This window comes from Hippocampus zosterae, chromosome 16 (genome assembly GCF_025434085.1).
Source record: "Hippocampus zosterae strain Florida chromosome 16, ASM2543408v3, whole genome shotgun sequence".
Classification (NCBI taxonomy): domain Eukaryota; kingdom Metazoa; phylum Chordata; class Actinopteri; order Syngnathiformes; family Syngnathidae; genus Hippocampus; species Hippocampus zosterae.
Genome location: NC_067466.1, coordinates 12,224,973 through 12,239,722, shown reverse-complemented (window position 1 = coordinate 12,239,722; position 14,750 = coordinate 12,224,973). Strand labels below are relative to the sequence as shown.

General features: G+C 42.8%; 1 protein-coding gene across 1 annotated transcript in view; it reads left to right on the top strand.

Moving 5' to 3' along the window:
- kctd16b (potassium channel tetramerization domain containing 16b) overlaps positions 1-14,750 on the top strand; it is a 61,243-nt gene that overhangs the window by 40,876 nt on the left and 5,617 nt on the right. The gene's annotated exons all lie outside the window — the stretch shown is intronic.

The following is a 14,750-nucleotide window of genomic DNA, read 5'->3' as shown; positions in this document are numbered from 1 at the left end:
TTCTGCTGATAAAATGTCCCCTCTGCTCATGCTATTTGCGATTCTATTACTGTTAAAAAAAATAGTCCTGATACTTTGATACTCAGCATTTTTGGCCACGACATTCATCAAGGAGGAGACTCTGTGCTTGGTGGTTGCGCCTTCTCGGCGGCATGGGTATACCAGCACTGTTTTTGCCTGGGAAGAATGTCTGCGCCATTTGACTGTCGTTGCTGGACAGTCCTGGGGCACTTGCGTCTTGCACCTGTTATGGGCAGCATTTTTCACAGCCCCACTTTGTTCAGCGGAGAGATCGGTGCTGTTGAACGGTCTGCGGCTGGGTGGATGTAAGACTTGAGGAGCCGACGATGAGAAGAAAGGATGCGCCAATGCGGATGTGGAACTGGGAGTCGCGGCTTGGAATTGAAGTGGATTTACATGGGACAGGAGATGTGAGCCAATCTCTTTTTCGTCAATGGACGCTACAGCTTCGTGTTTGCTTTCAAAACTTAGCTTGTAGCAGACGTGCGCACATTTTCAGCATGACGTCTCTGATCCACTGGTGAAAGTACACTTTGATCCTCTCCTCTTTCATCTATAACTGCTTCAGAGAACAAAGTGTATGCAGAAAAGTGGTGAATATTGCACGACTGTGTCCTATGTGTTGTGTTGTCTTATTTTGACTTCAAAAATGGCGCCGCGTGAGTGGCTTCCTTTCATAACTTTGCTGCTGTGAATCTGGAATTTCTCCATTGCGACACTAATAAAGGTTTTCTTATATTGTACATCTATCTCGTACACATATTCCTAAAATTATCCGATACACTGATACCTTTTCACCAGCCTGACATGCAGGACTTGACACGCCATTTTTTACACGAGTTAACATGGCTTCTTCATCTCTTATCTACTCTATGTATTGTCTTCATTTTAAATAGCGCACCCTAGTGTTGAGACTGAGACGCCGCATAACTCAAATGCCTTGACGGGCTACGTTGGAGCGAAACGTGTGGCGATAGTGTGATGAAAAATACGTTGTTGGATGTTTTAATGCCAGGGATGATGAGTTGTTGTCGTAAATATGTTCAAGAAAAGTTTGTGTTTTTGATTATTTTTTTAATACAACAAAACAAGTATTGCTACTCGGTATGGAGGAGTACTCAAAGGTAAAGACTTACAGTATATGTATCATATGTTAGAAAAATATGGTGTCGCACAATTTTCCGGATATTACTCATTCTACACTGACAAATCTGAAGACCTCAAACCCGAATCTAAAGTTTATAAATGTTTACCTCACATTTTTCCATCACCTCCACTTGCATGTTTTCCATTTGGATGCCATGCAAGAGAGAATCCATCATCTTATTTTGCTGCTTACTGCTATTTGCCAGAGCGCGACGACACTTTATGAAGTTCTCGCCCGAGCTCCAAATCACTGATTGTTACCATTTTGGCGTCTCTGCTTAGGGAGCATAATCTGCCGAGACCACTCACTGCGGGCTTCAAATGGGATTTTCAAACCCGGTGCTTAATTCTCCACGCCGAGTCGAGTCATTTTCTGCTTTTGTGTCACATGCAAATTTTCCAGAGGTGGCCCCAAGGCGAGCGACTTTATTTTCCACATACGTGGACCGGTTTATTCAAAAAGGCAGCGACGTGTACTTTGCAAAATACAAAGGTGCCTTCCATGTCGAACGACGCCTCCAAACTGGAAATGAGCGCTATTGATCGGGAAACAAGTAATCATCGATTTATCACGAAGCTTATACCGATCGTAGTGAACGTTCGACACAGCTCTCCCTCCGTGGAAAAACACCACCTGGGAAATTGTCAAAACAAATTAAATGATTGTTTATTTCACCACGGCGGCGCAACCCGACCGCTGCTACCTTGGATATGGAGGATTTAAAACAGAAGGACCGGGAAAGAGAAATTGTGGGACGCCTCGTTTCTGATTGCGTTTATGATTGATTCCAGCCAATGGTCACTGAGGTAATAGCATACAGCACCTAGCGAAGAGAAGATTAGCGACCGGGGCTATCTCACTCAAGCAGCTGCGGAGGAGAATTGTGTTTGGGATTAAGGCCCATACGGACCTGAAACATTGGGACTCCAACGTGAAAAACAACATATGGTTAATAATTAGTGCGGGAGGAGGGGATTGAGGGACATTTTTGTGTCCTGAAGGGAGCTAGCATCTGGCATGTGAAATCCTTCAGGGCCTCTCATGCAAACGCGCCCGCAAACAATGGGCCCGTTTTCCTCTCCAACAGCATGCAAACTGTACCAACATGGCACCAACACGATACACACGCATCGTCAAAATTGTCCACGCTACGGCCCAATTTGAAGAACCGACATGGATACGAGACTGAGAATCGGAATAAAATGTTCAAACCTATTCTTCGCCATTGATATTGGAGACCAATATAAAACAAGACAAGAATTCATGCGGCGATATTTTGAAGGCGACATAACACCGCGCCTTGCACAAACTATGCTCGAAACACTCTTAGAAACGGAATATTCCAGAAAAGGGTCATCAAAAGGTTGATGCTGTCAGTGTAATCTTTTTTGGCATTAAACGATACATTTGCATGTGGCCTTCCTCCGTGTTACAGCTGCCAGGTGTATTCCGCCAACACTCTTATCATCCTCCTTGGCTCTCACGGCTGATTACAGGACATTTCGGGGAGTCTCTCGAAATAACTGCTTCGAGGGATTTGTCAACGCATTTGCAAGCACGGCTGTTTTTGGGGCTTGATTTGACGTTGATGATTGGAGACTTTTTGAGGCACGTAACATCATCTTTTAGAGCCCAAACATCTCCCCCCTGTCGCACACATGGCATTGTGATTACCGGTACTTTCTCCCCCGCACTCTCATTATCTATCTAAGGAAAGTGGCAACATTTTGTTCTCTCACTGCATCATTCATAAGTAGCTTCTCCTGGTATGATAAATGTGTGAGAGGTGGCCTGTAATCAAATAAGCATATATCACGTTATGGGATGGGTGGTTGAGGTAGGGAAATGGGCGATGCCATATGGCGCTGTCATTATGCTGGAGGAAAAACAAAAAAAATGAAGGAAAAAAGTGATTTATGGTGTCATAGCGCCAATCTGTATGTAAACACACGTAAGTTTGTTTCCGCACGAGCTGTCGGAAAAGACTTGACGACGCAGTCTGCAAGCGATGAGATGCACGCAAAAGTTTTAAAAAAAACAACGAACCGACGCAAAGAAGAAAACAGGGAAACTAATTAACTGACACCATAGTAGAGGCAAATATATAGCGCCTATTAGCGCCATATTTATCTTTAAAAAAAACAACCAAAAAACATTCCAACTAAAATAACATTTTGTGTCCAGTCCAACCCATCAAAGCAAAAAGAGGTCGAAACAAGGCAACATAAAAATGAAACATCACATGACTAGATGATTGTAACTAACAACAGTGACTCTCGACAGCGACAACAAACTGACAGAGACTGAACAAAACCAGGGAACTAAACACAAGCAGAGTGACAAGTCAACGAGGTACACCTGGACATGAGTAGCTGGAGGCAGCTGATTGGTCGACACAAGTAACCCAGCTGACGAGAACAGCTGAAAGCAAAAACCTCATCAGTGGACATGATATGGAGAAAAAAAAATGACACAGGCAAAACATGAACAAAAAAAATCTATTCACAACGATGTCAAAATAAATAGAGACCATGATAGAACAACCCTCAGGTCATCTAATTTGGAAATTCAAAACAACAAAAGAATAGCCTGCTGCCATCGGCCTGTTCGTGCTGAATCACACCACGCATGGAAACGCGTGGAAAAATATGTACGGTATGCAAGTAAGTGTTTGAGTAATCGTGTCGCGTGTAGCCGTGGCCCACTTCTTTTATCCAGCCTATCGTGCGAAAGTCCTTAATGAGGCCCGCGGGAAGCCGCCGGGAGGCACATCTTCCACTGCTCGGGCAAGGAAAACTGTTGCCTTCAAGGCTGCGCCACCTTTGAACCGCCAGATGTCCGCCCTCCTTGCCGTCTTCATCGACGAGATGACAGTTGACGTCTGATGACGTTAACCCTCCTCGAAGTTGTCCTGCATGTCCTTCTGGTTGTTTTCCCTGTAATCCTCCGCTCATTTTAATAACTTAAAAACAATCAAACATAATACAATAAAAAGCTGTAAAATTAACAGCGGCGGTGGCCAATTGGACTACTACAAAGATACTCAAAAACACAACGATTAAGTTCGGTTAGTAGGATTACGATTCGATATACGGTATTCAAGAGAGTATGATGTTTTCTTTCTTGTTATTTTACATACATTTGAATAAACCCGTCAATAATGTATATGTGCCATTTCCTTCGACAATATATCGCTCCCAAATAAGACGATTCAGTACGTATCTCGATATATTTCAAAGCGGAATGATTCAGTTCCATTCGATGCACACGCATCTTTTCAATCAAAAACTATTTTCCAGTTCAAACTGTTTTTGTTTATAATACAATAATAATACAATAATAACCTTTTTTTAATCCTCCACCAAAATCTGCAATGACTGAATGTCACTCGTACAGCCTACAAAACGATGCAAGAGGAAAATGCTCCTTGAACATCCATACTGAGATTGTCCTTGTTGCCAGCTCACCAAACCTCCCAATTAAGTTTTTTTTTTTTTGCTGTAATGAAATAATAAAAAGTGAGCCACCCACAGAGACGACACAAATATTGAGCAGAAACACAGCGTGATTGAATGAGCGATAAAGAGGCCACGTCAGGGCGCGAGTAAATTTAACGGGCGGCATCAGGCCGCATTGATCGGACACCTTTCAACATGCCTCTGCTTGTGTCATGAAATCATTTCATCAGCCCACCCGTCGCCCAGCCGGCATCCCCATCCCACCCCCCGCCCCCACCCCGCTCATGTTTGTTTTCCAAAGAGTGTCTGATTGAGTCCAGCCTGATCATACACGGCAGTCCTCCTCCTCGAAGAGCTGCATCCACTTTCTGTGACGATGAAGCCATGCATCGGGTACATACCACTGGGGAAATCAGGAGCCGTACCCAGAATTGTAACATCCATGAGGCTGCCTTGGACCCCTTCGTGATGTCTAGGCATATATATATATATATATATATATATATATATATATATATATAAATTGCAGGCGGTCCTGCAAAAACCCACATTAAAAATAAGAAAAAGGCACACAGGAGTTCATTCTTGGATTCTGGCTGAACCAAATGAGGTCTAGTGAGGTTTGCTGATCGTTCCATTTTAAAGATGGCCCGAAAAGCAGCCCTTTGAAATACTTGCCCTCTCTTTTTTTTCCAGGTAGGATTCACTTATTTCTAAAAGTAAAAAAAAGTGGAATCCGCTCATCAGCCAAGTGACCCACTTTATAACGCCTCTTTGTTGCTACAATCGACTCCGTGATGAAGTCATTGACGCACACGCCGCTGAGTCTCATTTAAAGTACATTTAGTGGCATGAGATTGCCGTCTTAATTAACTGAAGAAGGTAATTCTATCGCCACTCATAAAGTGGCAAGCTTCTTCAAGGATTCTGAAGTACCTCAAGTAGCTTCCAAGACCTGTGGATTCAGTCACCAACGTCATAGAGAAAAGATGCCGTTCCACAAGGCGTTTTGCAGTTTAAAAAGAAAAATGTAATTAGTAGATCAATTATATGTGTAGAGAACATGACATAAATAATTCTAAGATTCAACCAACATCTACTGCTATCGATATAGTTTTTCTCTGTATGTGTTGAAATTGGTGGAAAACATGTTGACTGCAGTAGTGACCGAACAGACGAGTCGACTAATCCGTGTCACTTGGTTTTATGTTTTAAGTGTATCTGTAGACAAGATCCATTTTTAAAAGTATCCTAACCTTACAAACCCAACGGTGCAGTCTGAAGAGGTCCACATCACCACGGTCAGCCTTGCTATGCTAGCTATGTTTAGCCGCTTATCTTAATAGATTCATTAGTAGCTCATTTAAACCCGAAACCTTAACTCTGACCCCCAGGATTGGGGTGTGACGTTCAAAAATAAATGACAGGAATCAGATTATCTTGGATTGAAAGTTGATTTAATGAAAGAATGCCATTATCGGCGCACCATCGCGGTCACAGCAGTCATCAGGACACCTTCGCTATCCTTTAAGCTTAATCCAAATCCGGCGGTGGTGTTGTGTGTGTGTGTGAGAAAAGCATAGAGCTAGCGGACCAGTGTGACGGAAAAGGCCGAGATAGCGGTTGGCAGGCGCTCTGCAGGAGAGTGATAATGGCCGTGTGGTTGTTTGCCCATTACTCTGTGTTGTTTGCGCTCACGGCAGATAAGTCATCAGTCGCCACTGTGCGCTGAGACACCTTTTGTGTGACGATGCAGCGTGCGCTGACGACGGATGAATCAGCACGCTGAAGGCATCGGTCATCAGACGGGGAGGGGATGGATCGTTTTATGCTACTAGACTCCGATGACCTTCTCCAAGGCATTATCTCTTAATCAATACAGTGACAATTTATAATGCGATCCAGATGAAAATGTGACCGCAGCTGAGATTTGTTTTTCACTCTTTGTCCAAGCAGACATTAATTGTTTGTTTGTTTTTCTTCACAATTTAAAACCGTTCCCAGGTGTCTTTATAAAAGGTCTCTGATATTCTTCAGTCTAAACAGCCTCACTTGATGGAGTTCCGGGATCGACTGAGTGCCATTCTACTAATGACATTAGACTGAGTGATGGATGAGGAAACAGAACGCAAAACTGTTGAGCTGTCTAGAGCAGAAAGATGATGAATTAGAGTGCTAACTTTAAAAAAAAGAAGACAAAAAACCCACTGGTGCAAAGAGGCTTGATTAACAGTCAGCTGCGAAAAGAATGTAAGTGCCTCCATCAACATCTGCAGAGATTGAAGCCGTTTTTCAGACGCCACATTCGCTTCTACTGTATATGTGAAGAGGGGGAATGCAACGGGTTCATAGTTAATTGGACATTTTCATTCATCTCCAAACTATTCAGAACTCTGGTATGCCGGAGAAACTCTTTTTAATATGCGTTATTTTATATTTATTTCCAATCGCAAGTCTAAGAAACTCCTCTGTGAGTGCTCTCGTTTTCTTATGCTTCTTACGAACATGAAAGCGGAAGCGCAGTAGTTTTACATTTGCATTTACCGTGCACCCCAGTCTCGGCATCCTCCTATATAAGCACGCTGACATTGGTTAGGTCCCTGCTGCCTCAAAACAAAACACGGGCTTGTGGTGCAGACTGAAGCATAGAAGGAGAAAAGAAGAAAATCAAAAGGACAGAGGAGAGAAAATGGAAATGTACTGATTCAAATTCAAACTGTCGCCGAACTCCAATTCTGACGTGTAAAGTTTGGGGGAAGAAGTTTTGTTGACTCGAGAAAAAAAAATAACCCACTGAATAAACCTCTGTCAAGGATTTGAAGGGGACATAACCTAATTTACATAATAATTCAGATTTTGTCCACCCATAATTTGGCAGTCAGGCTGAGGGAGTGATCCTGAGCCACTTTCTAAAGACTGGAACACCATACCAAAGCCAAACGGTAATCAGAGCCACATTGAGTTTTATTGGATGCGCAGATTAAAAATCCAGGAAGTGGGAACCGTTTTCGAGTGTGCCAAACATGAATAATGGCTCCTTTAACGTTTGTTGTCTCAGTACAGTGCAACCACCAAAGTCGAAATCAATCGATCTGTGACGCTGGTTGACTTCCAAGTTTGTTCTAATTGAAAAACTGATTTTGCCACGCAAAATAGCGTTACAATAAGTGAATGACTGAGTTCTTGGCTCAAAATGCTCTCATAATAAAATAATCTTTTTTTTAACATGATTTAACATGTCCACTCTAGTAGCCGCTATCCCCTAAAGGGTTTAGGATACCTGAAAAGCTGCTCGACTGAGCCAGCAGATGACTGCCAAAACACACTAATGCTGCTCCTTGAACACAGGGATGACGTATTAAACGTGGCAGCTTTTAGCCTCTCAACTGTTAAACACATAATTTCACGCTGTCTCGCAACGGCGTAATTATGCGGTCGCTAGAGAAATCAGAGCTGGGAGGGGTGGATAAAGGCCTCATTCTTAATATCAATTATACTACCCTTGCATAGATATCGCGAAGCCATCAATCACGCCGACCGCGTTTGGAATTTTTTATCAGACAGCTGACATCTTTGTCCAGAACTCATTTCCTAGGCCGGGAAGCACCAAATCGATATCTGACCATCGACAGCTCGGAGACAAGACAAAGGCGGCGCATCTGTTGTGCTTTGGCGCCCTTGGCCAAGAAGCCAAATCACTGCCAAGTTTCATTTTGGTTCCCTTAACCTCTCGTAAGCGAGTGGTCTGCGCCCTTGGAAGGATAAACACATTAGTGTTTTGTCAATGCATTTAACCTGCCGTGGCATCGGGTTGCGCTCCTGCACCTTAAACAACAAGAGCGACTGATGAGTGTTTCAAAGCCAGTTTACAATAGACAACTTATTGGAAAAGCTCCCAAAACATTGACCGGCAGGGTACACAAGATCAGAAAATATTTCTTTCTTGTTTCCATACCAACCAAAGTCAAGTAGCACTTTGGCCACGGGCACCAACCTCAATTTTCAACATTTTCAAGCTCCCCAGTGAAAATCTTCCACTCGTCTGATTGCAACACCAAGTTGACATAATGTGAATGATCCCGAGCTTATGTGGTGTTGACAATGTGGCTTATGCAGGCAGCTTGTGGTTTACAATTTTCATCCATTGAGGAATTAAGTTTGTAAGTTAGAGCCCGTGATTTAACGTGCCTCAAAACCAGCCTGTCACATCTCTGAAAATAGAGACTATTTTTGGATGATGTGGGAAAACAAGGCGGGTAACTAAAACTCATTCAGGATGGATAGTTTGAAAATGACAAAAGCAAAGGCAAAAGTCATTCCTACCTAGAATAGTTGTGTCAGAGTGGAGATCTGTGTTGATGTCAATCAAGCAAGACCAACGGATTAGATAAAAAAAGACACGGCGTTACGGTTCACTGATCCCTCTATATGTTGACAGTAAACAAGTACAGTTTTTTACCAAAGTAACAAACTCGTCATCTCACAAAATACATCACTAACCGTGTCCAAAGATGTACATTACAAAATGAACCCACGGCCATTGCTTCCTGTTGGCGTAAAGCGCAGGATTAAAAAGGATTTCACATTCAATAATCTTCAGCCAAAACTCGGCTGATCTTGAAGCACTTCCTGTTTTCTCTCTTCTTCTTTTGAAAAATCCAATCTATTGGCTGCCTGGGATGACACTCTAAATCAGGGATGTCAAACTCAGGTCCTGGCAGGCCGCTGTCCTGCATGTTTTCCAAGTCTCCCTGTTGCAACACACCTGATTCAAATGAACAGGTTCAATGTCAGGCTTCCACAGAGCTTGCTGATGATCTGGTCATTTGAATCAGGTGTGTTGCAACAGGGAAACTTGGAAAACATGCAGGACAGCGGCCCTCCAGGACCTGAGTTTGACACCTATGCACTAAATAAACAGGCAGCAGATACAACAAATCACTGATTGCGAAAGCCTTGCCATTGTTTGCCTTAAGTTCAAATGCAACCTGTATAGGATAAATCTTGTTTCATAGGACACGACTGTGGGCCTAAAGACTGCTGCAGATCAGGATTCATGTCTGGCAAGACCAAAACAAAAATTGCTCTGCTTCACTTTTGTGCATACGATGCACAAATGAGGCTAACGAGCCCCAAAATGGAGCATAAACTCGATGCGAAACACATTGCCGATAAATCCTGACAGAAGATTCAAGAAGACGGAGAGTGACGAGAAGCGAGGAAGACGCTGAAGAAAAAGGATGTTCAATGGGGTGATAGATGAGCAGAGGATTTATTTGCCTTCAGTGTAGATGCATCATTTATCCCCAGTGAACAGAGCCTGGCTGCATGACAAAAATCAATCAAGAAGCCAATCGTCCATATGCTTCTACTGATGCAGTCGGATAATCGATACTCGCCTGAGAGGAAAAAGCTACAAAAAGGAAACATGTCTGCGGTAGTATATTTGTATGGCTCCCATAAATAAACCCCATTAACTTAATGGAAGACCTTTTACTTTCCCACCTGTTTATTCAAAACCATTTACAAGCTCTTGAGTTGTATGATTAAAACTGATGGACGATGGATTCCTTTCCCGAGTCAAAAATAAAAATAAAAAAATTGGTGATGTGCAGATTGCATTTTATTATGGCACTTGTGGAAAAGATGGAGTGCACATGGCAGATTTTACAGCTCAGATCAATACATCAGTGAAACTGTCAGGAAGCATCAGAGGTTTTGTGTGCCTGTGTGCTTGTGTGTGTGTGTGTGTGTGTAACGTTTTAGAGTCTTTCGACTTCAATCAGGCCCATTGCCCACCACATAGAGAGGGAAGCAACATGAGATCACATGAGATCAGCTGCTGCACAAACACACACACACACACGCACATGCTAAAAAAATGGCGGCCAGAGGGGTGGCCAACACTCTGGCACCTTTGATGACACAAGCGGGAAGTCTAACTGACACCAGCCTCCTTCCCTGCGCTCAGAGCCATCCAGATAATAGCGGGGCACCCAATGTCACATGCACACGGAGGGGTGGCCACAGGCACACACACACACACACGCGCGCATCCGGTAAAGGTACGCTTACTCTTGGGCTGGATGATTTTGTAAACGAATGGTGATTTTGTTTCTTCCTCTTCTCATTCATTGTTTTTAAACAATGAATTGGTTAGATAGCTTTTTCTAATTTAAAATAGCTTAAATACTCCAATTTTCAGCCTCTCATCAGTCAACACTCTCTGATATGTGTTGTCCACCATAAAAACAGACTGATTATTTTTGGCTCAACCCAAAAATAAAGCATTTGGTGACTTTGGAATACTATAATCAACATCTTGGCCTTTTTTTTTTTTGGTTTTACTTAGGACCAGATGTCTGATTGCCGTTGACACTCTCATAAATAGTAATACACAAAACATAATATTTCGAAAGTAACATTCCGAACATGATGAGGGCAAACAACTTCATTGTATGTGTTTTAATGCATTTCAACAGACAATCAACCGATTAATTAATTAATTAATTAATCACATGTAATCGTCAATCGCCCTCTAAATATGATGGACCTTTTTATTTCATTTCTTGCAATCAGGTCCGAGATGTTCTCAAGCCGTAAACGCCCCCACACCCCTCCCCAAGTCTAACTGGACTTCATTTCCCTCAGGGGCTGAACAAAAGGAGCTAAAAGAGCGAGTATGTGGACAAGAAGCAAAAGTTCGCCAAAGCCATTTAACGGTTTATCAACGTTGCTGATAAGTCGCGGGCGCGAAGAAAAAAAATGCAGAAAGTAAAAGTTCAATAATTGAAGCAAACACAGTAACCTAATTCGCACTTCAATTAGCACGACATTATGAATGTATAGTGTGAATGGCAATGAGAACGCCTGCACACATTCACTTCAATTAGCTGTGTAAATTGTTTTTAACACTGACGTGACGTGCTATGATGATGTATCAACACCGCATACTGACGATGCGTTTTTCTCCACAGCCTAATTACACCTCCCCTTTTTTTAACATATCTAAGTTAGCGCTGATTAGATTTAATGCCCCCGCAAATGTCTTCAATTGAATTTATTTCCAGTCAATTTGTCAGGAATCCACTAAAGCTTTGATGGATAATCCAAAACGTATACGAGCGGATCCCCACGAGTGGACCGTCCATTTGCGATTCGAGCGGAGTAGCGCGGTCGGTACCCGAGATGTGAAAAGTTAAAGCGAGGTAAGCGTAATTAAAACGACGCTGAGGCTTGTTCAGCGCATTGTTCGTCACGTTTGTTAGCGAGGCTTGACAGATCCCATCCTGTTAATTTGGTCTGGACACGCAAATTGGCTCCTGGCAGTTATAGCAATTCACATGAGTCCGGGGCCATTTTTCAAAACCCCAATTACTCGGCTGCAGCGCATCGAGCGCGGGGCCTCTTTTTCACCCAAGGCTGACATAATGAACTCATATACGACTTCAACAAACTAATAATACTTTGCAACATATATGATGAATGTGTTGTTTACCTCTGAACTGATGTTTTTTTAATTGCAGATTTCTCCGACATTGAAATGTGCACGGAAGTGTTTCCTGGTTGCTTGTCAGTGTCAGTAGTAATTAAAGCGAGTCACGACAGTGCTGCTGGCTTATAACTTGCACTGGGGGTTGCACTGATTGGCATTGTAACAAAACTATTGAGTGAATAGGAAAACATAATGCAGATTCCCGTCTTCTGGGAAGACTTTCTGCAATATTTTGGAGCTCTTCTACACCATTCAAGCATGCCTTTTATGGACCTCGCACAATGGCGCAGTCATGCTGGAACACAAAAAGCCTTCTCTCCAAAATGTGGCCACGGAGTTGGAAGTGCACAATTGTCCAAATGGATTCACACGTCAAGGTTCAAGTGACAATTCATACATGGGTCATGGCTGGCAAAGGGGGAGGGGGGGTTGGAAATTTATTTCCTCAGATCGGAATCGGGCCTCTTCTGCAAACAGTCTTCTGCATCAATGCACGGATCAGATATACAGTCAACATGAGCTTGGTGTGATCCAAAAAGCGCGATGGATAACGCAGAAATACGGTCAATGCATGACTTGAAAATGACAGCAATTGCACAGGCCATTAGCTTTTTCAAAAAGAAAGAGGTCTGTTTTTGAGACCATCTGGGAAATTGGAATTGTGGCACTGCACAGTGTCTCCAATAATCCTTGATCGACAAATGACGCTTTCCCGGGTTTTTGATGGTATTGGTTTTAGGAGCATATGAACGGTGCACAAATAAACAAAGAAGATGCGTCCACTTCCTAATATAGGAAGACAGCCAGCAGTGAATAGAGGACTCCCTAAAATTAATTAAGACCCCAGCCATATACCTCATATTGTTTGAGCGATGAATGATGTCTTTGGAGTTTGTAAGCGAGGTCTTTGGTGGTGTGTTTATTTTGAGCAACTTTATTTATAGCGTCACTCTGACTGAAGCGAATGTTCGTCAACAGATAAAAAAGGAACCAACGGCGCCATTGAACATTTGAGCGGTGGACGGCATGAAAAGCTTGTACAGATGGTATTGTAGCGGGTGATGGTTTTGATCCACTTCCTTACTAAACAGAGAAGTCCATCAGCAGCAGATACCCAGTTAATTATGCAGGAGGTTGGTATGAAAAATAAATGGCCGTTTCCGAGAGCCAGGTGTGCTTCATTGCTCCTTTTGCCCACACTGAGCTCTTCAACCGGTTTCATCTCACAAACCACCGATTTGGATGATAGCCCATGTGACATTTCACCCAACCAAGCACCACATACGGATATGTCAGAATGACATTTTCACGATGTTAAAGCAGCAGTTAGGGGGATCTTCAATTCCATTCATTTTCATGCTGCATATGCTGATGAGCCAATCGGTGCAACAAACTGCGTTTTCTTGAATAACGGCCATCATATACGCTGTACTAACCGGACTAGACATGCGCGGAAAGACAGCCAACATTTAACGATGAATCCACACAGTGTGTCTGGCAGGAGGCTGAGTCAATGACCGAGTTAAATAGATGGGGAGGATATGGTTCATTCTTTAATTATGCTCTTTCTCCTGAAATTCATGTTCCCAAGCTAAAAGGACCCGTGTTAATGAATTTACTTGCAAAACACTTTGGTGTTATATAACAGGTGGAGAGTTAAAAGGTTACCGTATTTTCCGTACTATAAGGTGCACATAAGAGCATTCAATTTTCTCAAAAGCCAACGGTGTGCCTTATAATCCGATGCGCCTTATATTTGGAGGAATATTCTGATTTCTTGGACGGAGTATTTCAAATTTTGTTACAGCTGCAGTGGTTCTGAAAGCTTGATATAAATCAAGCTGTATTGTATTGTATTCCCTTTAGTGTAGCTCCATCTAGTGGATGCACAATGCAAACGCAGCCTCTATTGTAGCTTCTATTCTATGCGCCTTATAATGCAGTGCGCCCTACATATGAAAACCGTGCGGAAAATACGGTAATTTCAACGTGGTCAATAGGCCACGTGGCCAGTAGGTTAAAGTAGGCAACCTGGTGCTGTAAGAGCAATGACACAAGCCATAATGTCAAAGCTCGTGTTTTATGTTAAATTACTGCAGACTGGAGCATTAAAATTGCTGCCACTTGTACGATACAAACACAGCTCCATGATGCATACTAGCCTCTTGTGCCTTCCAGTACATTTACGGCACGTCAGCTGTGGGTTTGACACCCATTTCCATCGACAGCGTGGATACATGATTGCAATTTTCTCAACAATGCAATCTAGTCAGCCAGCTCCCCTCTATGATTAAACTGGAAGAAAGCCAGTTGTCTTCAATGTTGGTTCACTTTGTTTGAGAGCAGGAACTGGCTGACTTTTTTCCCCATTGTGTGGTTTTGGCCATAGACCCTTCCTTTGGCTTTCTCCGACTGGCTGCTTTGCTTTTTATAAAGGAATACAGTGGTACCTTGAACGTCCGGTGCCACAACAACCTGCGGTCGGAACAAGATTTTGTGACTTTTCGTTTTTGTAAAAGCAGTTTCATTTTTATTTTCATTTGTTCCACTTGCCGTTATGATTTCTGTTCGCTATAATAACCTTGGCAAACACGGTATGTGAATAAAACGAACTCGACTTGACCATTTT